The sequence below is a fragment of the Caretta caretta genome, chromosome 5 (genome assembly GCF_965140235.1).
Source record: "Caretta caretta isolate rCarCar2 chromosome 5, rCarCar1.hap1, whole genome shotgun sequence".
Classification (NCBI taxonomy): domain Eukaryota; kingdom Metazoa; phylum Chordata; order Testudines; family Cheloniidae; genus Caretta; species Caretta caretta.
Window position 1 is genome coordinate 106,779,612 of NC_134210.1, and position 27,018 is coordinate 106,806,629.

A 27,018-nucleotide genomic window follows, 5' to 3' on the forward strand; every position below is an offset into this window, starting at 1 on the left:
AGAATTTTATTTTGTTTAGAGTTGCTCTATTCAGTAACAATGAACAATAAAGCTTTGTTCTTTCCCAACCCACTAGAAATTATGTAATACAATATATTCTAAACCATATTTACATAAAGAATAGAAAGTAGTAAATATTCTAAACCTTTTTAGACACCAAGGAACACAAAATATCTTAGAGCTGTGTTTCTTCACCTCTGCATCAAGATTCAAAGTAAAAGTCTTGATGTTACAGAAGTTGCCTGTGTTGTGCAGAAGGCAGGGAGCAGGCAATTGGCAAAAGGTCACAAGATAGAATTCACATAAAAAGTTGAGACTAAGTTTAAATATTTGAGAGAATAGAAACATAAAATAAACATATCCACTCGCTGTAACTAGGAAATTCCAAAGCAAATCAGTATCTAAGGTCTCATATGAAATGTTGCACAGTCTCCAGCGGATATTGAATGAACAGAAAAACATAAAACCTTTGCTGCTCTGTGGCGAGGTGAACAAAATGGTCCTCTTTATAAACATAAAAGCTTCAATTTTAAATTGTGTGTCTATATGCGGAAAAGGTGAGAAGAAATACACACCTTTCTATGTGGTGGTACATTGTACAAAGGCCAGCCAGGAGAACGTATACTCATCACACAACAGTCTCAAATAACAAGGAGAAACAGAAATGTGCTTATTGAAAGGTGTCTGGAAAAGGAAAAGTGATGATGGCTTGGGAGGGGTGACAGTTTTAAGGAAAAAATATCCCCCGCCCCATAATGTAGCACTTAGAATTGAATAAAGAAAACAGATCTTGTATTTATAAGACAAGGTAGGCTACATTAAAAGAGGGGAAAGTCCCTGCTAACAACACAATATTAATTTTAAGAGGGAGCTGGTAAAATAAGTTTTCTGCACAAATGTGAGAATTCCATTATAACCCTACAGAAAGCTGAGGGTCTGCACTGTTTCGGTTTCTTTACAGTGGTTTCAAAAAAGGACCTTTAAAAAAAAAAAAAACTTCTTATCACCATGAACAATCATCTGCAATTGCCACAGAGGAAAAGAGAGAACTGATCTGATTCCAGTGTGAAAAAGGTCCCCAAACAAGTCCTCCCACACCTTGAATGGCAGCCACTTTCCCTTTGATTGCTGCTAGTTCTCCTTCTCCCCACTAGTTCAAATACAAAAAAAAAAAAAAAAAATGCTATCATTAATAACAACTCACCCCTCTTTACAATACACGAAACATGAATCCCCCCCTTCCCCCACACGCACAGTAGGAATTCAGTGGAAATGTCTACTCTGGTCACTAGTCAATCCCCCTCCCCCCTTTACACACTTACACACACAACTCCTCTCTTCATTTCCCTTCTCAGCCCGTGGTTCGAGATTAAAACCCAGGAGAAAGCAGAGGCGAGTGGTCTGGCCAGGGCTAGGGGCAGCCTGGGGGGGGGGGGGGGGTGCTGAGTACGGTGCCCCCCACACACGCACCGAGGGAGCGGCAGAGGGGGAGCAATGGGGCAGCGGCGGGGGAATTACCTGGTCATGCTGGCTCCCCCAGTCCCAGCAGCAGCCGCCGCCGCCTGCCCGCCCGCCACCACCAGCGCTTCCCTCCGCCGCCGCCGCCGCCACCTCCTCTCGCTGGGCTCCGGGGCGGCCAATTTAATCCAAGCCAAGCAGCAGGAGCCCGCGGGTCGTGGCTGCCTGGCGCTGGTGCGTGGCTCCCACGGTCCAACGCCGGGAAGTGGGGGAGAGTCGGCGGGAGTCCGGAGATGCAGCAGCCAGGGGCAGCCCGCTCCCCCAGCCGCTCTCTGCCCGGCTCCGTTCTGCTCCTGCTTGTGCCGGCTGCGGCTGCCGCTGCTCCCGGGCGCTCGCTCTGGTCCCCAGCTTCTGCTCCGCTTCCTCCTCCTCCTCTTCTCTTCTCTTCTCTCCCCCCCGCTTCGCCTTGTCGCGGAGTCTGTGGCTACAAATAGCTGGGTCGCCCACCCGCCTCCCCCCTCTGCTCCAAACAAAGTGCAGTGCAAACCGGCGGGAGGCAAGAGGCAATTCCCTTTCTCCGGGGGTGGGGGGCAAAGGCAGGGGGAAATAGCCACTAGCAGGAACAGTGCCCCTGCCCCGCCGCCCCTGGGAGTAACGGGGGGAGGGGGGAGAGTGAGGAGGAGTAAAGTGGTGGAGGTGCCTCCCTCTCGCTTTGTTTTGGTGGGTTTTTTTTTTATTATAATTTTTAAATCCTCGTAGGCTGCGTGGATCACAGGATCCGTATGGCCCCAAGTGCTGGGGGGAGCCTGTTGCAGAGCGGTGCGGGAGCGGAGACGGGATTGAGAGAGGGAGAAGCACTGAGCCAGCAGTCTCTCCCTGGACCACTGACTGACTGAGGACATAGGAAACAAGAGAGAGACACACACGGGGGGCGGGGGGTGAGATGGGGGAAGGAGGAGGGGGGAAGCCGGTGACGTCACTCCCAGGGATCTAGCTAGCTGTACCAGTCCAGCCCAGAGAAGATCTTGTCTTGTACACACACACACACACACACACACACTTGTTTCCAGCACTGTGTAAAGGGGGTGCCTGTCAGAGGGATGCACACACTGAAACACGGACGTCTGAGATAATGGGCATCTCAGATATCCCCCCCTCTGTCTCCTTCCCCCCTTCACATTCTCTCGCTCACAAACACACCACGAAATAGACTACATCCCTGTGAGTATGTGATAACTGTCCCTATCCAAAAACTTTCTAAATCTAGTATATTTCAGTAGAATTTAAAGGGTTAACTTCTGTTCCAATTCACACCCTATACAATCCAATGAAATCAATGGAGTTGCAAGCACTGTAAGTCAGCCAGAATTTGTCCTCCAAGGCCCATAAATCATCATTATCAAACATTTGCATATACTTCCATAGTTTACATTGCACTTTATGTTCTTTGTAAAGACGCAGGGCCAAAGTCCATGTTCATCTACAGCCCATGCAACTTCAGTGAAATCTATGGAGTTGAATGTAAGTCACTATAAAGTTTGGCTTAAAGTCCCTGCTTTTTTCTTTCTGGAGGCCCCAGTCATTTGGAGAGGAAGTTCTTCCTTACCTCCCAGGGACTCTGTGAAGATAAATACATTAAAGACTGGGAGGCACTCACATACTATGGTGATGGGAGCCATGTAATTGCCTCAGATAGACTGGTCCTGCAAACACTTATGCTCATGAGTTCTCCCATTGAGTTATACTGAAATTGGGTCATTATATTTAGTTTTGTTTTATAATATTTGATTTTACTTTGGAAATGTATTGCTGCCCAGCTTTAAGTCTACTCCTGAGAGAAGGAAGATATACTTTGTTCCTCCCCAACTCCTATCCTCTTTTCGACATACATCCAATTGTGCCATGCAAAATGATCCCAAGATCAATTTTATACTTGCACTGCATCTTTCAAAATGCCAAAGGATTTTAATAATTGCACTATGAATAACTGCACTATGGAAAGGCGTCAATATCTGGAATGTGGCATGCCTGACCATTTTTTCATCCTGTTGAATGAAATTGAGACTATTTCTGTTGAACAATAAAAAGTTGAGTGGATTATATCTATATTATATATAGATATGGTGAAAGCTGTCAGGACACTGGATCATTATATTAAAACCTGGACTATCTATTTAGTTATTTCAAAGCAAGCATAGAGTCTTGGGGTGCATGGGGGCTGCGTTGTGGTGGGGTTTTAATTTTTGTTTGCATTCCATAACCACACACACACATATTTATATCTATATATTTTTATAAATATAAATATGTATGTACGGTTATGGAATGCAAACAAAAATTAAAACCCCATCACAACGCAGCCCCCATGCACCCCAAGACTCTATGCTTGCTTTGAAATAACTAAATACATAGTCCAGGTTTTAATATAATGATCCGGTGTCCTGACAGTTTTCACCATTTGTCTCAGTACTCTTCATGCTAAGATCCTGGAATGACACGGAAGAATTGGTCAGTAATCCCGCATCCCTGATACATTCAGACACCACCATCACAATTAAGATCTAAGTTTTGAGACTTTATTTAACTTTTTCCACAAAATTTGGAGTTATAATCATCTTGATATGGCTCCTCCCTCTGTTCCTCTTGTCAGCATGGTGGTATGAATAAGAAATAAATCTGTTTCCTTCTATATAAACCACTAAAGCGAGGCCTACGTAGTGAATTTAATTTCTCAGATTTCTGATTTAAGAATAATGCTGGATGTATATGTAATATGTAAAGAGCAGAGGGAGAAATGATGCTGCGTGAAGTGAAACAGTATGAAAAGCTCTGTGTCTACCCAAGGATGAATCAGCACCTTTGTCATCATCAACTTAAGTGCTACAATAATGATAGCAGAAATATACATACATATATACGTGTGTGTGTGTGTGTGTATATATTTCTGCTGTAATGTTAAACCTATTGTTTCTATTCCACTGATATATTATTGCCCCCAAAAGTTATAGCTTTCAGGATGCATAATTCAAAATATCACAAGTTAACACAATGTGGGAATAATATTATTTTACAAAATATATTAAGAAGTTCAAGTACAATGTTCTACTAGTTTTTGTTTGTGCAGTTTATTGCCAAGATTGTGATAATACATAACTGTAATGCTAGCACAATACTGAATTGGAAGAACATTTCAAAAATATATTAACTTTGAAATATTTCTTATACAAATATTGAACAAACTGAAAGTGCTGTACTACCAGGTACAAAGATACTGAATTAAGCTAATTACTCAGGATATGAATCTATAAACAAACTTTTTAGTGTGGGGAGTATCTCTTGCTTCTGTTTGTATAATTAAAAATATCTATACACACATATAAACACACACACACACACACTTCTTCCATTGTTAAAAAATAAGAGTTTAAATTCTGCTCACCTAAACCACACAAGTAGTCCCATTGCCTTCACCGACACCTCACATGAGTAAGTGGGGAGAGACAGAGAGCTTTCCTCTTGGCTGCCACCATTTAGGGCCTAATTCCACATTTTTTACTCAGGACAAAACTCCCAATGACTTCTGTTAGGGTTTTGCCTGAGTAAGATGTGCAGGACCAGTCCTTAATGTTTTCACGTTGCAATCTCATGCAGTTCAAACATTAAATAGTACTGTATTATATTAGAGATTAATACTACAGAGTGTTATTTTCCCTTTGGCTCTTGTGTCTGAGACTGTGGCATGCAGTGGTGACAAATGGGCATTCCCACTAAACTCTTTAGTACAGTGGGATGTTCCATTAACAGTTGGAACCATCTCAATCAAAGTGGAACACTGGGTCACTTCAGGAGAAGAGCAAGCGCGGGCACAAAGGATACTCTGTAATTGCCTCCCCCATTTTTTTGTTGCAGGCATTGTGATAGCCGTATATTACAATTATTTTTATAATTACTCTACGACAAGCTGTCAGATGAAATCTAACAGGTGATTTGTCACAAAGCTCCATTAACGTATACATTAGGCATTGGATTACCAAATGATTAGGGGAAGTATATCTGAGTTGCTGCACTGATACTTGAAAAAATTCCCATTTATAAGCCACAAGTCTTTGTGATCTCCCAGTGAATATTAAAGATAATAAAATACTACTAGGCAAATAAATACATGAGTTGTCAGTAAACAAAAAAATACATTCAACTAACACACCTTGGATATGTATGTCTTTTAAGTGCTAATTTGGTATCTCAGCAGACTTAGTGGGTTTATCTTTATCTTTCAAACTTCCATGAGTCCTATAAATCTTTCTTTGGTAGTTAAAGACAGAGATGTCTAGAGAAGAATGTGATTCCAAGTACAGTTATTTTTTATTATTATTTTTGCCTGGTTGACTATTTTTATCTTAGCTCTTTGTGCTAAAGAAATAAAAAAAAATGAAGAGTAAGAAGTCTACAGGAAACTAGTAATTAATCACACGATACATGAAAATCTACAGGGACTTGAGGCTGATGAAGCAAGATCAGTTTTATTAGACAGCGCTAGAATATGTGCCACAAACTGGAAATAAACAAGAGTATATGCAATGAAAGCTGTAAATAAGATTTTTGGACAGCAGAGATAGCTTTGTCTTCTACCACTGGAGAATGTCAGAAGTAATGAAAACTCTGCTGAACAATTTCAAAAAAGAATATATTTGGAGTGGAAAATGCAATGGGGGAGGGTATAGTTTTATTTAGATTTTTTTGCAGTAGGTCAATGGTGAAATTGGCTTTAAATTCAGAAAAGATACTTCCACATACAAAATATTATTTGACTTCTTGAGGTAGGAATGTAAATCCTGTGCTTGTAGGAGAGATTGCACCCCCAAATTACAGTAACAGACAACAACAGAAGAGAGTATGCGCAGATTATCATAAATCATTTCTAAATTCAACTAAAGTGAAGATATGCTCCCAAAAAAGAAAAAGGGGGCATACCTCCAACTTATTTTTTTAAACTACCAGCTGACTTCTGAATTAATGTACTTTAAAATCCAGAAAGCAAAAAAAGAAATGGGTGAGTATAGAAACTTAAATATAAGCCTACATCATTAATGGGACTTTAGTGTCCTTTATCGGAGTTCAGATGTCTAAATCTTATGGAACTAGACAAGATAGTTTCTTTTTATATAATTTCTTTTATATAAAGTCTCAAAGCACTTTACAGAAAGTCTAATCATACCGTGAACGAAAGATAGATGGAGGTTTTTATGGTGAGTTTGAAGATGGGGTAGTTACTCCAAGACTCAGTATTTTGTGAGCAGGGTAATGGGGGAAGAGAGAATTCCAGAAAACTGGTGCAGTACAAGAGAAAACCATTCTCCACTGCAGAGATCCAAATGAAGAGGATAACAGAGAAATTAAGACTGGACGTACAGTGAGTGGGAGAAGGAATAAATATATGTGTATAGTTAGAGATAGGGTTATGCAAATTAACCAGAAATTGACCCAGATCGTAACCCCAATTCTGAACATTCTCCCTGACAAACTTTGAGGAAGTTCAGATCACCATCTGGATCTAAAATTCAATGATAATTGCCTTTATCATTGCAATGAGCTGAACCGAAACCTAGATGTGAATATACCCAAACTTAGGGAAAGTTCAAATACAGCACTTGATCTGAACTTTACAGCTTGTTCCCAGCTCAAAAGTTGCTATAATTGGGGGGGCGGGAGGGGGGAAGGAAAACGAAATCTAGGAAGCTAAATTTAAAGCAGGAAATAAATTACACAGTATCAGGTAAGATGCAGTGTCAACCTTAGCTTTGATTCTTGACCTTTTGAGTGATACTTTGCCTCAGGTTGCGCACTTATTTTCCAGTTTAATTTCATTGTGCATGTTACAAAGGGTGGGAAAGTGGGATGGCTTGTTAAAATCCAGAAGAGATGTTTTTACCTAGATTGTCCTTTCGGTAGTTTCTCCCAGTGTACCCTTTCAGGCTGACTGCTGAAGCCTCACCCCTCAGGGTCATCGAGGAAAGACCTGTGCATGAAGAGGCTATACACAGAATAAGGCCCAGGCATCTGTAGTTTTGTAGATTACCACCCGTCACTAGAAGGTAGCCTTTTTTCCCTTTTCATAGTATAACAAACCAGTGCATGAAATGGACATAAAGATCAACTTTAGGCACAATTTATTAGGCACATCCAGAACAGCTGAAGGCATTGTAGCAACACTGTGCTGCTACAGAGAGAATCCAGGATTATTTCCGTATCTCAGTCTCTTCCTTCTTGAGCCTGGGAGTGCTGTGGAAGCAGCCTGCATGGTCTCTTAGAAGAAGGGATACTTCTCCATTCCTCTCCAGTGACCCTCCCACAGATACAGACACAAACCAGAAGGAGCAATGTCTACGTATCTGCCCATGACGTGTGCTGTGATATGGAACCCTTGAGGGTGGAATGGGAGGGAGCAAAGGAAAGGATATAGGAGGAAATTTCTCCCTTATCCTTAAGGGACACAGATCAATTTTTAAGTCAATAACACCACAGACAAATGTTAAATCTTTGCAATATCTTAAAGGCTTTTCTTCAAAGGTGCATGTGGTTTTGTTTGCTTACATGAAGAACGTGAGATATACAATAGGTTATGGAGTCTCTGACTCCCTTGTCACTGTTTTTAATCCCACTAAAAATGGCTTATGTTTGGAGATTGTTGTTATCTCGGTGGGGATAAATTAGTGATCACATTCCAATTCCTAGTGGACAAGTGTCCATATTGCGAAAATGGCCATCATACTTGGCAATCATGTTGGCAGTCTTAGTAAAGGGCCAATGGCTGAACGGAAGACTGAATTACTCTCAAATTCCTAGAGGTGGCCCCTCCCGTGCATGACAAAAAAAATGGTGGGCCAACCCAGAGAAAATGAATAACTGATTACTTTAGTTTATAGTGCTGTTATCTTGGTCTTGGGGCCAATCTTATTCAATATTTTTTATTAATGACCTTGGCACAAAAAATAGGTGTGCGCTAATGAAATTTGCTGATGTTACAAAGTTTGGAGGCATTTTCAATACAGAGGAGGATCGGAACAGTACACAGGAAGATCTGAATGACCTTGAAGACTGGGGTGACAGACATAGGCTGAAATTCAATGATACAAAGTTCAAGGTCATTCACTTAGGGTCTAATACTAAGAATTTCTGCTACAAGCTGGAGGATCCTCAGCTGGAAGTGACAGAGGAGGGAAGAGACCTGGGTGTGTGGGTCAATCACAGGATGATTATGAGCCACCAATATGATGGGGCTGTGAAAAAGGCAAATTTGATCCTAGGATATATTAGGCAAGGCATTACAATACAGATAGAGAAGTATTAATGTAGGACTTCATCTGGAATATTGTGTACGATTCTGGTTACCCATGTTCAAGAAAGATGAATTTAAACTGGTATAGGTCCAGTGGAGAGCTACAAGGAAGATCTTGGAAATGAAGGGCCTATCTTAAGAGAGGAGAGTGGAAGAACTTGTCTATTTTATTCTAGCAAGAAAGGCTGAGATGCGAGATTGTTCTCTATAAATACATTAAGGGGGCAAATACCAGGGAGGGAGAAGAGCTATATAAGCTAATACAGAGATTCTCAAACTGTGAGTTCCACTCAGGTGGTCCGCGGATAGTTCCCTCCAAGGTGCACACCTGGGCAGCTGCACACGAGAGAATGAAGGGCCACCCACCTAATTAGTGGAGCTGCGCAGGCATGGCTCCACTAATTAGGTGCCTGGACCCTAGAGAAGATGCACATGTAAGGTGAGGTGGTGGCCTTGGGGAGAATAGGGACTAGGTAGGAGGGGTAAGTGGGGTGAATTTGGGACGTGGAGGGCTGCAGCGGCCAGAGAAAGAGGCGACTTTCCCCAGCTCCAGGGCTACGGCTGCTGGGGAGAGATGGCCCTCCTTCCCAGCCTCAGCTCTGTGGTTGCTGTGGTGGGGGAGAGACCACTCTCCTTCCCAGCCCCAGCTCAGGGGCTGCCACGGCAGGGGAGAGAGAGCACATCCATCACATTAGAAAGGTAAGACTACTGATATTAAAATGAGTTGTGTGCTTTTATTTGTAGATCAAAAAAAGTTTATTATTATTAATTTTTTTTGAAATAGCAATTTTATCCACAGCACTTTACAATAGTTAGCTAACAGTACAAACAACACTTGGAAAGATCATTAAGTGGTCCACCGAGACACTCGGCAATTTTCAAGTGGTCCGCGGAAAAAAAAGTTTGAGAACCACTGAGCGAAAGGACAATGATAGCACAAGCACAAATGGATATAAACTGGCAATGAAAAAATAGATTTTTGAGAGCAGAAGGAACTTTCTACACCACCATCTAGACTGATCTCCTTCATACCACAGGCCACTGAATTTCAACATAGGCTAAATATGATCTGTATGTGTTACTGCACTGTTTCTATAACTTTCCTAGCATTTCAACCTATTTTTCCTTTTTTAACACCCATGTTATACTGTCCATTCAAGTCCATTGCACATTCACTTTGTTACTTGTGTGGTTTGTAAACTATGCACTATCATGTCCTTTTAAGAGTGTCTATGTGTTTTGGACAGAACAAGAGGTATTAAACAAAACCACATTAGCAAAACAAATCTGCTCACCACACAACTTTTGCTAATCATTTTCATTCTCAGCAATTCAATTAAAACAGAAATCAGGACCACAAGAATAATCAATGTGTTAGCCAAAAAAGTATTCAAGAAAAAAGGAATGAAAAGATTAAATCTGTTTCATTGAATCCAAATTATTAGCAGGACTTTGGTGCCAAATCCCTTACGTTCCAATGTTGAAAAAGCATTCTCCTATATTAAACTAGTTCTGTGAGGGAAATCATGTATTAGTCATAGTTTTTCAATTGGAGGATTTATTTTTCAACAAGGGAAACAACTTCTCAGAGTTCTGTTAACACAAAACCATTCATTGTAAACCAGAGCAGATGTCTTTTTAGGACAGAGCTACAGTTCAAACTAATTCCATATGAGGTTTTTGTACATGCTAGAGCTACAGGAAACTTTTGAGTTAATGGAAATAAAACACCTCAAGAGCTTGCACTTGAAAACTTTTGACATTGGCTTGGTTGACTCCCTCTTCATGGTGATATTGAAGGCATCTCCCACTGTGGCACAAAGGTCCTGATAAGTGAAGTTATTTTACCCCAAAAGTGTGAACGTGATGTGTGCAAAGACATTCTTCTGCAGTGTTGCAAGATTATCCTCTTCAATGCAACTCATAGATTAATTGATTCCAAATCCAGAGGGGACCATTGTAATCATCTAGTCCAGAGGTGGGCAAACTACGGCCCGCCCATCCTGCCTGGCCCCTGACCTCTTGGCTGGGGAGGCTAGCCCCCGGCCCTTCCCCTGCTATCCTCCCTCCCCCGCAGCCTCAGCTCACTGCGCCGCCAGAGCTCTGGCCCGCCGCTCCTGACGGGCAGCGCGGCAGTGTGGCTGGCTCTGGCATGGTAAGGGGGCGGGGAGTGGGGCACCCCGGGGGGGCAGGGAGCAGGGGGCAGTTGGATGGGGCACAGGTTTGGGGGGGGCAGTCAGGGAACAGGGGGGCTGGATCGGCATGGGAGTCCCAGGGGGCCTGTCAGGAGGTAGGGGTGTGGATAGGGGTCAGGGCAGTCAGGGGAAAGGGCGAAGGGCAGGTTGGATAGGGGGTGGGTTCCCGGGGGGTGGTTAGGGGCAGGGGTCTCAGGAGCGGACAGTTAGGGGACAAGGAGCAGGGAGGGGTTTTTATGGATCAGGGTTCTGAGGGGGGCAGTCAGGGGGCGGGAAGTGGGAGGGGGATGATGGGGGTGGGAGCCAGGCTGTTTAGGGAGGCACAGCCTTCCCTTCCCCGCCCTCCATATAGTTTTGCAACCCCGATGTGGCCCTCAGGCCTAAAAGTTTGCCCACCCCGATCTAGTCTCACCTCCTGTACAACACAGGCCATAGAAGTTCCCCAAAATAATTCGCAGAGTAGATCTTGATTTAAAAATTGTCAGTGATGGAGAATCCACCATGACTCTCAGTAAATTGTTCAATGGTTAATTACTCTCACTGTTAAAAATTTACACCATATTTCCAGTCTGAATTTGTCTTGTTTCCACTTGCAGCCATTGAATCATGTTATACCTTTCTCTACTAGACTGAAGAGCCCATTATTAAAGTTATAGACTATAATCAAGTCACCCCTAGCCTTCTCTTTGTTAAACTAAATAGACTGAGCTTCTTGAACCTATAACTATAGGGCATGTTTTCCAATCCTTTAACCATTCTCACAGCTCTTCTCTGAATCCTCTCCAATTCATCAAGATCTTTCTTGAATTGTGCATATGTGAACCGACACAGTATTCTTGCAGCAGTCACCACCAGGGCCAAATCGAGGTAAAGTAACCTCTCTGTTCCTGCTCAAGATTCCCCTGATTACGAATCCAAGGATTGAATTAGCCCTTTTGGCCACACCATTCCATTGGAAGCTCATGTTCAGCTGATTATCCACCACAACCCCTGAATCGCTTATAGATTGCACACCAGGATCAAGTCTTCCATTCTGTAAGTATGGCCTAGGTTCTTTGTTAGTAGAGGTATATATGTCCATTTAACCATATTAAAATGTGTATTGTTTGCTTGTGCCCAGATTACCAAATTATCCAGATTATTTTTTAATCTGTGACCTGCTCTCTTCATTATTTACCACCCCCCCAATATTTGTGTCATCTTCAATTTTTATCAGTAACTATTTCATTTTTTCTACCAGGTCATTAATAAAAATAGCATAGGACCAAGAACCAATCTCTGTAGGACCCTACTAAAATCACATCCTATCTGTTATCCAGTTTTCAATCCATTTAACATGTGCCATACTAATTTTATATCTTTCTAGATTTTTAATCAGAATGTCATGCAGTACCAAGACAAATGCCTTACAGAAGTCCAAGACTATTACATCAACACTACTACCTTTATTAACCAAACTTGTAAGCTCATCACAAAAAGATATCAAGTTAGTTTGACAGGATCTCTTTTCCATAAATCCATCTTGTTTGGCATTAATTCTATTACTGTCCTTTAATTCTTTATTAATTGAGTCAAATATCAGACAATCCAGTATCTGGCCCAGGACTGATATCACATTGGTAGACCGATAATTACCCTGGTCATCCCTTTTTAAATATTGGCACAACATTAGCTTTCTTTCAGACTTCTGGAACTTCCCCAGCATTCTCAGACTTCTTGAAAATCAACACTAACAGTCCAGCGAGCTACTCAGTCTTTTAAAACTTGTGAATGCAAGTTAGCCAGGCCTACTAATTTAAGAGTCTAGCTTTAGCGGCTGCTATTTAACATCCTCCTGAGATACCACTAGAATGGAAAAAGTGTTATCATATTACATGATAGTATTTTTCCCCCAAATACAGAACAGAAATATTTAAATGAGCATGCCTGCCTTTTCTGTTTCTATTATTGTTGATAATTCTGACATTTCCATCTAGTAAGGACCAGTACCATTGTTAAGATTCTTTTTCTTTCTAATATACTTTCTTTCCTAATATAGACAGGAATAAGTATTATCTAGACCATCACTGTTTGGTTTAACCTGTTCTTAAAAACCTCCAGTGACAGAGATTCCACAACTTCCCTATGTAATTTGTTCCAATGCCTAACTATTCTTACCATTGGAAAAAATTCCTAATGTCTAACCTAAATCTCCCTTGCTGCAATTTAAGCCCATTACTTCTTGTCCTGTGCTCCGTGGTTAGGAAGAACAATTTATCACCCTCCCCTTTATAAAAACCTTTTACTTACTTGAAGTCTGTTATGTACCTACTCAGTCTTCTCTTCTCCAAACTGAACAAACCCCAGGTTTTTTTCAATCTTTCCTTGTAGGTTATGTTTTCTAAACCTTTAGTCTTTTTTGTTGCTCTCCTCTGTATGGTCTCCAATTTGTCCTCATGTTTCCCAATGTGTGGTATAATACTCCAGTTGAGGCCTTATCAGTGCTGAGCAGAGTGGAAGAATTACTTCTCATGTCTTGCTTATTGTCCTTATTCCTCTTTTAATAGATAGGTGCCATATTTGCCCTTTCCCAGTCTTCTGGAATCTCTCCCATCCTCCATGAGTTCTCAAAGAGAATTGCTAATGGCTCAGAGAACTGTTCAGCAAGCCCTTTAAGGGTATGTCTACACTGCAATAAAACACCTGGGGCTGGCCCATGTCAGTGTAGACATTTGGGCTCAAGCTGAAGCCCAGACTCTGAGACCCCACAAGGGGGGAAGGTGCTAGTGCCCAGGTTCCAGCACGATCTCAAAAGTCTACACTGCAATTTTACAGCCCTGCAGCCTGAGTGAGATGACATTGGCCAGCAACAGGTGTTTTATTGCAGTGGGGATGTACCCTAACTATTCTAGGATGTATTTCATCAGGCCGTGCTGACTTTAAGACATCTAACTTATCTAAGCAATTCTTAACTTGTTCTTTTCCCTATTTTAGTCCCATTTACACTGCTGCATTTTCTGTTATTGTCTTTTCCTCCTCATTAAGTAACGAGTCTGCCCTGTCCTGCTTCTAATGCATTTGTAAAATGTTTTCTTGTTACTCCTTATGTCCCTAGCTAGTTTAGTCTCATTTTGTGCCTTTCTAATTTTGTCCCTACATGCTTGTGTTTTTTTATATTCATCCTTTATAATAAACTGATCTAGTTTCCACTTTTTCTATGATTCATTTTTGAGTTTCAGGTCACTGAAGATCTCCTGGTTAAACTAGGGTGGTCTCTTACCATACCTTCATATCTTTCCAATGCATTGGAGTAGTTTGTTCTTGTGCCTTTAATAATGTCTCTAAAAAAACCTGACAACTGTCTTCAATTCTTTTTTTTCCCCTTAGACTTGCTTCCCAAAGGATCTTACCTATCAGTTCTCTGAGTTTGCTAAGTTTGAAGTCCATTGCCTTTATTCTATTGTTTTCTGTTCTATCATTCCTTAGAATCATGAACTCTATCATTTCATGATCACCTTCACCTAAGCTGCCTTCCACCTTCAAATTCTCAAACAGTTCCTCCCAATTTGTAAGAATCAAATCTAGAACAGCCTTTCCCCAGACACTCCTGCTACCTTCTGAAATAAAAAGTTGTTTCTAATGCATTCCAAGAACCTGTTTCATAATCTGTGCCTGGCTATATAATGTTCCCAACAGGTGTCTGTGTAGTTGAAGTCCCCTATCATCACCAAGACCGCTGACATCTTCTGAGACTCACCTACTTTCTACAACCTCTTCAGTGTTTTCCTCCTCTCCCACAAGCCATTTCTCTCGATTCCTCCCCACAAAGTGCTCTCCTCCCCACAAACCCTTGTCTCTCTTCTCCAAAAACTCCCACAATTACCCCATCTCTCTTCTCTGTTTCTCCAAACTCACCTCATTCTCTCCCTCTCGTCTCCCCAAACTTCTCATTTTCTCTTCCTCACACTGCCTCTTGTCCCAGCTTTTACTATCTTCAAAATCCTTCCACCTTTCATCTCCAATAGCCATGCCTCCTTTTTTGCCTGTCCCTGTTAAGGAAAGGGAGAAGAGAAGATGTTGCCACAGCCACTGCAGTTCTTTCATGTCCCAGGCAGGTTCTTCCTGGTCTGCAGACCCTCAGAACCAATAGGTGAGGGGCTGAGCCAGGAAACACAGCTGCTTGCCCAGCAGTGTACGTAGCAGGGCCTGCAGTTATAGCTCCCTCCTGATTATTATATCCAACAGCTAAGTAGCTGATGATAGCAATGCTAAGCACCTCTACACAATGCCCCTCCTCCACAGCCAGCCAAAATTCAGATGGGGAAAATAAAGCAGGTCTCAGAAACAGTGTGCTAGTGTGCACCCATTCCCTGCAGCAGCACATCTCTGTTGCTGTTACAGTCTTGTTCTCTAGTACCTCAGCCTTCAGTAAAAAAAAGGAAGTTTTTCGATGTTGTGATTGAGAAGAAAGTCTCAGAAATGTGAATCAACTGTAACCAATGCAGAGATGTCTAAGTGAATCTGTAGGTTGCCTAAAATAATAGTTCCAAGAGGTGTAAAATACCCCATTGACATCAGTGAGGGATTAATTTAGAATCTAGGGATGTTAATTTAAACATTAACAATTCATACATTTATAGATTCACAGGTTTCAGCGCCAGAAGGGACCATTGTGATCATCTCGTCTGACCTGCTGTCTTACACAACCAGTAGAACTCTGCCAAAATAATTCCTAGACCGTATCTTTTAGAAAAGTATAAAATCTCGATTTTAAAATTTCCAGTGATCCACCACAATGTCTGAAAAATTGTTCAAATGGTTAATTATACTCACTATTAAAAATTTGTGCTTTATTTCTAGTCTGATTGTATCTAACTTCAACTTCCAGCCATTGGACTGTATTTCCTTCTTTGACAGGGTGACTAGCCTAGTGGATGGGAGGAATCAATAGACATGATATATTGTGATTTTAGTAAGGGTTTTGACACTGTCCCAGATGACATTCTCATAAGCAAACTAGATGTGGTCTAGATCTATATGAAATTACTATAAAATGGGTGCATAACTGATTGAAACACTGTACTCAAAGAGTACTTATCAATGGCTCACTGTCAAACTGGGAGGGCATATCTAGTGGGGTCCTGCAGGAATCAGTCCTGGCCCTGGTACGATTCCATATTTTCATTAATGACTTGGATAATGGACTAGAGAGTATGCTTATGAAATTTGCAGTTAATACCAAGCTGGAATGGGCTGCAAGCACTTTGGAGGGCAGGATTAAAATTCAAAATGACCTGGATACATTGGAGAATTGGTCTAAATTCAACAAGATTAAATTCAGTAAAGGTAAGCGCAAAGTACTTCATTTAGGAAGGAAAAAATCAAATGTGCAATTAGAAAATGGGGAACAACTGGCTACATTATAGTACCACTGAAAAGGATCTGTGGATTATACTGGATTGAAAATTGAATATGAGTCAACAATGTGATACAGTTGCAAAAAAGACTAATATCATTCTGGGGTGTATTAACAGGAGTGTTGTATGTAAGATATGGGAGGTAATTCTCCCACTCTATTCGGCACTAGTGAGGCCTCAGCTGGAGTACTGTGTCCAGTTCTGGACACCATGCTTTTAGGAAAGATGTGGATAAATTGGAGAGAGTCAAGAGGAAAGCACTAAAAATGATAAAAGGTTTGACAACCTGACCTATGAGGAAAGGTTTGACAGACTGGGTATGTTTAATCTTGAGAAAGAAAACGGAGCGGGGACCTGATAACAGTCTTCAAATATGTTAAGGATTATTATAAAGAGGACTGTGGTCAATTGTTCTCCATGTCCATTGAAGGTAAAACAAGAAGTAATGGGTTTAATCTGAAGCAAGGCAGATTTAGGTTAGATATTAGGTTGGTGGTGGTGGTGGGGGAACTGTCTAACTATAAGAGTAGTTAAATTCTGGAATAGGCTTTCAAGGGAGAATGTGGAGTCTCCATCATTGGAGGTTTTAAGAACAGGTTGGATGAATGCCTTTCAGGGATTGAATAGGTGTACTTGGTCCTGCCTCAGTGTAGGAGGATGGACTTGACGACCTCTCGAGGTCCATTCCACTCCTACATTTCTATGATTCTGAGATTCTTTTGTCTGCTAGAGTGAAGAGCCCATTATTAAATATCTGTTCCCCATGTAGGTACTCACAAACTGACCAAGTCACCCCTCATTCTTCTCTTCAGTAAGCTGACTAAATTGAGCTCTTTGAGTCTATCACCATAAGGCATGTTTTCTAATTCTTTAATCATTCTTGTGGCTCTTCTTTGAAATGACTCCAATTGATCAACATCCCTCTTAAACTGTGGGCATCAGAACTGGACATAGTATTCTAGTAGCAGTCACAACAGTGCCATATACAGTGGTAAGATAAACCTCTCAACTTCTAGTAGAGATTCCCCTGGTTAAGCATCCCAGAATAATGTTAACCATTTTGGCCACCGCATCATACTAGGAGCTCATGTTCAGGTGATTATGCATCACAATTCCCAAATCTTTTTCACAGTCACTGCTTCCCATGATAGAGTCCACACCACCATCCTGTAAGTATGACCTACGTTCTTTGTTCCTAGATGTATACATCTGCATTTAGCCACATTAAAATGCATATTGTTTGCTTGCACACGGCTTACCATGCAACAAGAATTCCTCGAGTCAGAATGGGTGATGGGCAGCGTAGAGGAAACCATAGATCTACACAATTTATTTTTTGTGAATGAGGTCTCATTGCTGTGTCAGCAAATGCACGGTGTGTGCAAGATACCACCATCTTTTTCTTTTTTTAACCCAAAAAGGTGGAACCAAGCTCAGAGAGCATAGCGGAGCCCATGAGCATACTGAAGCCCCAGCAAGGAGCACCCAAACTCAAGCAGCCCCATGAAGCTCAGACAGCATGTACAATCATGTTTTAAACATCTGCATAATCTACAATGAGCAACATCTCATTCTGATGAATCTTTTGCAGAGTTTATTTTATGGGTTTAGCTTGGTAGAGTATCACCATCGTTCCCCGCCCCCATCTGAAAAAGACATTGTTATTTAGCCAAATTAAGATGTGTGTGTGTGTGTGTGGGGGGGGTGGTAACGTCCTCCTTGTAATTATGCCCTGAGTATGTGCTGAAAATTACTGAGTGCCATCAACTTATTATTACTGACCTTGGCACAAAACGTGGGAGTGTGCTAATAAAGTTTGCGGATGATACAAAGCTGGGAGGTATTGCCAATTTAGAGAAGGACCGGGAAATCATACAGGAAGATTTGGATGACCTTGTAAACTGGAGTAATAGTAATAGGACGCAATTTAATAGTGAGAAGTGTAAGGTCATGCATTTAGGGATTAATAACAAGAATTTTAGTTATAAGCTGGGGACGCATCAATTAGAAGTAACAGAGGAGAAGGACCTTGGAGTATTGGTTGATCATAGGATGACTATGAGCCGCCAATGTGATATGGCCATGAAAAAAGCTAATGAAGTCTTGGGATGCATCAGGTGAGGTATTTCCAGTAGAGATAAGGAGGTTTTAGTACCGTTATACAAGGCACTGGTGAAACCTCATCTGGAATACTGTGTGCAGTTCTGGTCTCCCATGTTTAAGAAGGAAGAATTCAAACTGGAACAGGTACTGAGAAGGGCTACTAGGATGATCCGAGGAATGGAAAACTTGCCTTATGAAAGGAGACTCAGGGAGCTTGGTTTGTTTAGCCTAACTAAAAGAAAGTTGAGGGGAGATATGATTGCTCTCTATAAATATATCCGAGGGATAAATACCGGAGAGGGAGAGGAATTATTTAAGCTCAGTACCAATGTGGACACAAGAACAAATGGACATAAACTGGCCACTAGGAAATTTAGACTAGAAATTAGACGAAGGTTTTTAACCATCAGAGGAGTGAAGTTTTGGAATAACCTTCCAAGGGAAGCAGTGGGGGCAAAAGATCTATCTGGCTTTAAGATTAAACTCGCTAAGTTTATGGAGGAGATGGTATGATGGGATAACATGGTTTTGGTAATTAAATATTCATGGTAAATAGGCCCAATGGCCTGTGATGGGCTATTAGATGGGGTGAGATCCGAGTTACCCAGGAAAGAATTTTCTGTAGTATCTGGCTGATGAATCTTGCCCATATGCTCAGGGTTTAGCTGATCGCCATATTTGGGGTCGGGAAGGAATTTTCCTCCAGGGCAGATTGGAAGAGGCCCTGGAGGTTTTTCGCCTTCCTCTGTAGCATGGGGCACGGGTCACTTGCTGGAGGATTCTCTGCTCCTTGAAGTCTTTAAACCATGACTTGAGGACTTCAATAGCTCAGACATAGGTGAGAGGTTTTTCGCAGGAGTAGATAGGTGAGATTCTGTGCCCTGCATTGTGCAGGAGGTCGGACTGGATGATCATGATGGTCCCTTCTGACCTTAGTATCTATGAATCTATCTATGAATCTATGAAAACTTCTAATGGGAGCCAAAAAATGAGGAATGTGCCTAAAAGGCAGAAATCTTATTCTATCATAATATTAGGATATCATTATCTCATTCTACTTAAAATGTTTGGGGTTTTTTTTTGTTTTCTAAAAATGTTTTTTTGAAGGGGTATTGCAGAAAAGGTCAAGCATAGCTCATGCTGCAACATAGTACTTTTAACATAGACATTTCCTTTAATATATAATAAGCTTTATTAAAAAAAATAGAAGGAAGAAAACCCCATTTTCTGGGAACAGTAAAACAACTGCTTTTATGAGAATTATTTTGTGCATAATTTAACTGAGAAACTGGAAGAGAAATTGTGGATTTTTTTAAGCTGAAGCAAAAATAAAACTGCACTTTAAATGCTCTTCTTCCAGAGGGGGTTGTTAATTGTCTTTATATTTACTCAGAGACCAGAGAGGGAGTGAAGAAAATAGAGAATGTTTGTCCCAGAACTAGAATAAAACTAACATTAAAAAAGAAAGAGGAAAAGTTTGTCACAACAATTTCTACAAGCCCCAGACTCTCAAACGCTGTAGGTTATTCTGGGTATTATTCATCAACTCAATGTAAATTACCAGAGTATATACACAGCACTGCTGCTGCTCCTCCAGTCATTGTTACTAAGATGCTATCAACCACAAGAACACCTCCTAATGAATATCTTTGCCTCGGTGCTACCTACTAAGCAGAAAAAGACAGGCATTCCACCAACTGAACCCTAATACCTTCTTCTATCTATCCTTATAATGGCTTATGCAGTGTAGAAGACCAAGAAAGCAGATAAAACAAAAATTAAAGATAATCCAGACCCTTGTTCCAAGTAATATATTCCAGACATTAAATTTTAAATTTAGGATCAAGAGGAGGTGTTATTGGAAAAACAAGATAAATACTTTAGAGCCACAAAAAGGAGAAAAAAGGAAGAGAAACCTTAAGCACACGAACAGTAGCATAAAGGGGTAGTTTCAAAGGCAATTTGTATTCTTTGGAGACATGAGCTCCAATAAGTCAACTTTTTCAGTAGCTCTCTCCAGACATATTTGTAACAACAGAATATGCCACAACAAGCCTTTAACCAAAACCCTCAGGTGCCATATAGAAACAGCGCATCTGCTGCAATAAGCCACAGACTGCCAAGCTTAGGAAAAAATAGTGATATTATGGAACCATTAAGTAGTACCTTACTATTCCTCCATTTTCATCAAAGGAATATGAAAAATAGACCAATCCTCCTTCCCTTCTCCTCACACAAGCCATCCCACTGACTTCAATGGATAAGGAAATTTGGCCCAAGAGCAGTGTTATAGCTACGAAGAATTAAATAACCTGCAGTATGTATATTACTATGTTGTAACAAGAGAGATTTGGTTGGCAGTCTAATGTCATATTCTGAATCCTCAAAAATATACACATAAAACTTGTCCTAGAGCCTGAAACTGAGAAGGCTATGCTGGAAAAGCATCCTGGCGCTGAGCCAAAAGAAAAAAAGCAAAATGTGAAACCAGGAGGTGAAAAAGTCTGCAAAAATTCAACATTTCACGTGTGAAACTTTTTCAGCCTTCACTCAGGCAAGTATGAATCAGTCTGTTGGATATGCAATAAAGCAATATGCTTGGGCAAGCCTGTAACTCATGTTGGCACATCTGTCCTCAGGTATCATCTAAAAGAAATTAATGTAGTACAGTGCCAGTCTGGAAAAATCAACAGTGATTCAGCCCATCAACACCAAGGATAGGGTAACAGATAGCAAGTATGAAAAATCGGGACACCTTTTTTTTGGTGGGGGAGGGGGAAGGAGAGATATAGTTGCGTACATAATACAAAGCCCCTAATATCAGGATGGTCCTGATAATATCGGGATGTTTGGTCACCCTAAACAAGGGCTAACTTCTGTCTCCACCTGCTCCTACTGAGCAAACTTAAGATCAACAGCAAGAGGTGTTCTAGTTAAGAACCAAAATACTTACAGCAGATGGTATCACTTGAGCCTGTGCCAAATTCTAGTCAAAATCCTCCCCCTATCACCCAGCATCCTCAATTATGGAAAAAAGAGGAAGTACTTGAAAGTGACAAATTCAGAAGGAAACATTACAATAGTGACTTTTGCTGGTTCTTTAGGTGGCAAATTTTCAATGCTACTGAAGATCAGTATTTCCCAGAGCTTGATTTTGCTCTCACCTGCACAGCATAAACCAGAACTACTGAACTACATCAATTAAATTAGACCAGTGAAAAACTGATGGAAAATGAGAAATAGGCCATCAGTCTCTCTCAGGGCACCACTCTATGAATGGCACAATCCCTTCCCTAACCACCTACCCCAAACAATTCCTTCCCCACAAGCACACACAAACTCTACCTATTAAATCCAAATCCAAACACCTAGTTGTCAGATACAGCGGGTCTTATTCTCCTCTTTTTTACACAGGTTATCAATCTGAATGATTGAATCAGTGGAGTTACTCCTGATTTGCACTGGTGTAAGTGAAGGAGAAGCAGGTCTAAAGAGTAAAAATAACAAATTAATTGTGTTTCTCTGAATTCATTTCATTAATATTATGTACACCAATTCTATCAACATGTTATTCCCATGTAATCTCTTCTCACCAGTAATCTTCAGTGTAGTCATTAGATAGTATGGTCAACAGGCTAAAGAAAGGAATGGAGAGTCAGAACTCCAGGATTCTGTCTATGTTATCTGTGACTTGCATTGTAATCTCTCTGTGCCTCAGGAAAATAAGTATATTCTTCACCGGGGACGTTGTGAAGAAGATCACGTAATTTGGAATCTATGTAATTTATATAATTGGAGATTGCCACTTCTTCAGTATTCACAGCTGACATAAATTGGGAATAATTTTCCTTTCTAAAATATTCTGCCTACAAGAAATCAGACAACTGGACTGAATTGGGGAAAGTAGATGTTTGTTTTTGTAACTGAAAAACTAAAAATGATGTACTAGACCTTCTCCTTTTCTCTACCCTTTGTATGTCACATGTCTTCTTAGGGCCTGATCCTGCAAGCAGTGTCATTCAGGCAAGTTCCGGCATCTAGGCAGAGCCCCACTGATTTCAGCGGGATTCTGAGCAGAAACAACAGTCCACCCACACTGAGCAGTTTACAATTTAAACCTTGACCTGGCAAAGTCTTTGGGGCAGGGATAATGTAGTAGTGCACCTAATATCAACAGTGCTAATATGCCCCAATGCTTGCACTCAAAAAAGCACAAGGACCAATATAGTGGTTGCCCTTGTGTAAGTGGTCATGGTGCAGTAGGGAGTATTTTGTGAAATGTTCGCTGCAGGTATAGCCACAATGAGGCCTTGAGCAGGAGTATGGCAGAGCCTGGATATACCCTTCACTGCTCCCCTCCTCTTAGAACATAAACTTAAAGAAAAAATAAATAAAAAATCCACAGTGGAGCTGGCATAATGTAGATGTGTGGGTCTGGGTTGTTTTTTTTTTTTTTTTGCACTCATGTTTATATCACAAGCCACAATACTATTACTAAAATAATAAACAATTACATTTAAAAAGTGTCTGTTTTACCATGTGTATTTCTCCACAGGTGTATTTATTACATATAAACCTTTATAAGTATGCAATAAAATAGAATCTGTAGACTAAGCTTCCAGGCTTGCAAACAAGTATGCACACGTTTAACTTTAAGCACATGAATATGTCCATTGCCCTCTATGAGACTACCCGTGTACTTAAGGTTAAGCATATGGATAAGGTTTTGCAGGACTGGGGACACAGAAAGCTGCAGTATCCCCTCTTTTTAAAGGCTGACCTGGGTTGCTGGGCAAACAGGCAGTTGTCAGAAGAGTGAGAGAAGGTATCCTGGCTTCTGTTCCATTGAAAACAATGGGAAATGGTGGCTATATTTTCTAGAGCAGCATAATTTCCACCTCCAAAAGTAGGAAAATAGTGGTCATCTTGGCTTCAGTTCCACTGAAATTGAGGGGATATGGTGGCCATGTTGAATACAGACAAAATTTTAAAAGATTGTTGATGGACATCTGAGGAAAATTGAAGCTGACACCAGAAGTCAGGAGACTTGTGATTTTATCGTGAGAGTTGGCAGCTGAGCAATTGAATTTTGTGGGGAGTGATGTGGGGGGATGGATGGCTTGTTTTTGGAAAATACCTGATGTCACCAAATGGAAAGCATGTTAAAAATCCTGGAGGAGAATAGCCCCAAACTTCTTCTAAAACCTTATTCCCTCTCCTCTGTGACCCCCTTTCTCCTTCCTTATAGTTTACCCAAGGGTTATGTTCCCTTCTCCTCATGTACATGACTCATGTATAGGAACAATACAGTAAGATGCTTGGCACCTCCTACAGAAGTCCAACGGGTACAACTGAGAGCTCCAGCACTTCACAGGATCCAGCCAGTCAAAAAAATGTTACCCAGACTACTTTGCACCTACAAGTCTAACCCTACTCTCTTTGTATGCTTTAAACAGAGCAAGAAAGTTCTTTTATTTATTTATTTTTTTAAGGGAAATAGTGTAAATACAGAAAGGTTTTTGTGTCTGCAAATCCCCTTCGTAATTTTCCTGTGCTGTAATGTTACAGAATAATAATTTCACTGCAATATCTTCCCAGGAATTTGGAGCTTTGTCACACGTCCTGGTTGAAGGTTTAATTATTTGCTTTTGGCAGAGCACACAGCCATGAAGTATCATTGGTTTACAATTCTAAATTAACATACTGTATCCCTTTAAATCTAAGAAATTCACTTGCAAAAATTACTTAGTACATGTTGTGCTATTTATAGATTGGATGAAAATTGCAGCAAATGACCCAGGTCAACACTTTCAGGAGGGTAGTGTCTGACCTAAGCATGTTTGTAAATATCATATTAATACTACCAAGTTCCAATCTACGGCTTGGTCTACATTTAAATCTTATACTGGCATGGCTATGTCAGTCAAGGGTATGAAAAAAACCCACACTCCTAGTGATAGCCATGCTGACCAAAACCCCAGTGTCGATGCAGCTAGGCCAATAGATGAGGGCCTCTGGCAGCATAGCTAACATCGTTTGGAATGGTGGTATTCCCAAACTGACAGAAAAAACTCCCATTGGCATATGCTGTGTCTACAGTAAGGCAACATATTGGCGTAGATTCTGTAGTGTAGACATAGAGAATGTTTCTAAAGGGGTATGCAACAGTAAATATTTTTAAAAATATCTGCCTTTTTTGTGGCTCTTTTATCTTTTGAAGCCATTTGTAATTGCCTAAATTGGAAGAGGAAACATAAGACTGGGCCCTGCTCCAAAGAGCCAAACATGATTAACCTGGGTTAACCCACTTGCAGTATTGTTGGTTCATTACAATGTCATTAAAATTTCCTAATCTACACTACCTCATGCGTCTCTGTTTTTACACTTAGATAAAACATTTGTAAAATGGAGCTTTTATACTGGCAGATGATCTTTCTTGTGAAAATGGATTTTGTGACCACAGTAAATTAGGTTATTAAACTTTAGAGTCAATTCATCCAGTTTCAATTATCAGGGACATGTGTTTGAAAAATATTTCTGTTTTAGAAATGGACCAAAATTTTTAAAGTAGAAAATCTACACTTTGTTTAAAGATATTGGCTGATTAGATATATTACAGGAAACATAACTAAATTGTGTATTTAAGACAAAACTGAGGAAATTCACTGTCATTTTGTTAAATCATGACAGTTTTCCAAAATTGTGCAACAACAGGCAGCTGTGCTGTATAGACTACACTGTCCCAAGATCTCTGGAAAGTTAAGTACAACAGGATGCAATATGGGGCATATGCAACACACCATGTAGGGATGAGTGAAGAATATGTTCCTGTGGAAGGAGTGACATTCTTAATTCTAAGGGCAAGATTTCCAGATGTCAGCACTAAATTATATTTGCAATATTTATTGTGCAAAATGTGTAATTATGAACATGGGTACCTGATCCAAGTGTGCAAAAGCAGGTTGGAGGAGAGAGGAGGTTGTGCCCACAATTTAGACATACACTGGAAGAGCTGAGCCTAATTGGCTTTAGCACTGTTAATCTGGAAAGCAGTAATGTTTTTTTAATGTAACTTCTGTTGTATATAGAGAGAATACACCCTGGAGAATTATGGCATATACCCTCATAAAAAAAGGGAAACACTTTGTACACATGGAGGAATGTCATGCATGAGCTATGCAAGTATGTCTTACAAGTGTGGATAAATCCTATACCCCACAGCAATCCCATGATGTATTCTGCCTATAAACAACTATAAAGCTATCTGAGTTAGAGATATCCAGTAGTAACATTTATGATTATTGTACTAACACCAGTGTCAGTAATGGGGATGTTTTAGAGATAAAACAGGGATTTTGGTTTTCTGTGAAGTTATTTCTCCTTACAGGGCTTCATTTTCTCCCACTTATCTGAAGCAATAAGCAGCCATCTGTTTGTTGGATTTTCTCTGTTTGTGATGGTGATGGTGATGATGATGACGTGGTACACTGCACAATCAAATTTCAGGTAGTGCTTTTAATGCCATTGTTTTTATTGAACAAAGATTACTATTACTGTTTAATCTGGAGGTAAATGTCTGAAGTAATACTATTCTTGAGTGGTCTGAAACAAATAGTGTTCCACTGTACCTTACATTTTCTTATGAGCCATCATAGATCCACTGTTAATCCACAGTTGTTAATTGAACGGCATGCAATGAATGGCAATGCAATCTATATAATAAGGAGTCTATTTGAATTAAACAGGGGAAAACTCAGTCATTTTTGTTTTGCCAGGTCAGCCTTTGCCAGGGGAGCCTGCTGTCCAGAGCTTCCACAGGTCAGGCCCATAGCACATACTTGATATTGGGCTTTTATTATAAAGATCTTTCTGTATACATAGTCCCCATAATCTGCCAAATCTATAGCCCTGTAGCCTTTCCCTTTATGATATGCACCTCATTATAATGCATAAATCAATCACTTAGAACAACTTCCTTTGTATTTTCAACAATTTGTTGTAACACAGGTATTTTTACTTTTTTATTATACTTTATTATTGTTGTATTATGGCAGTACCTAGGGGCCAACTGAAAATGTGGCCCCATTGTGCTAGAATGAGAGATGGTCCATTCCCCAAAGTGTTTACAATCTAAAGAGACAAGACAGACAAAGGGTGGGGAATAAGGATACCACATAGAAGCAGAACATGCAGAGCAACGGTTTGCAAACATCATGCTGCAATGTAAAAAAAAAAAAAAATTAAGACAGGATTTACTGAGGATGGCATTCACTAAATAGCAAGAAGAAAGAAGCAAGAAAGGACATGGAAAGGAGGGAGGTAAAGGCTGGGATAGAGCAGGGGAGGAGACAGAAAAGGAAAGAGGAGAACATGGACATCAGGTGATGTGATGCTGAGGCGAAGTGGCTGGGAGGGTGTTAGGCAAGTAGCAAATCAGTGCTGGGGAGAGAATGTCCCTCTACTTTCAAAGTTTTGATGTAATCAGGAAAAACTTGTCCAACTTCTCTTACATAACTCTTTTAAATGCACG

The 27,018-nt window shown here is 40.6% G+C and overlaps 1 protein-coding gene across 39 annotated transcripts in view; it reads right to left on the reverse strand.

The window, feature by feature from the left end:
* PTPRD (protein tyrosine phosphatase receptor type D) overlaps positions 1-27,018 on the reverse strand; it is a 1,703,394-nt gene that overhangs the window by 508,845 nt on the left and 1,167,531 nt on the right. Inside the window, exon 1 of one of the 39 annotated variants that reach the window (XM_048850705.2) lies at positions 1,519-2,350. The exons of the other annotated variants lie outside the window; for them this stretch is intronic. The gene's annotated coding sequence lies outside the window, so the exon portion shown is untranslated. Of the gene's footprint in view, positions 1-1,518; positions 2,351-27,018 lie in introns of those variants that run through there. 39 annotated transcript variants of the gene reach the window in all.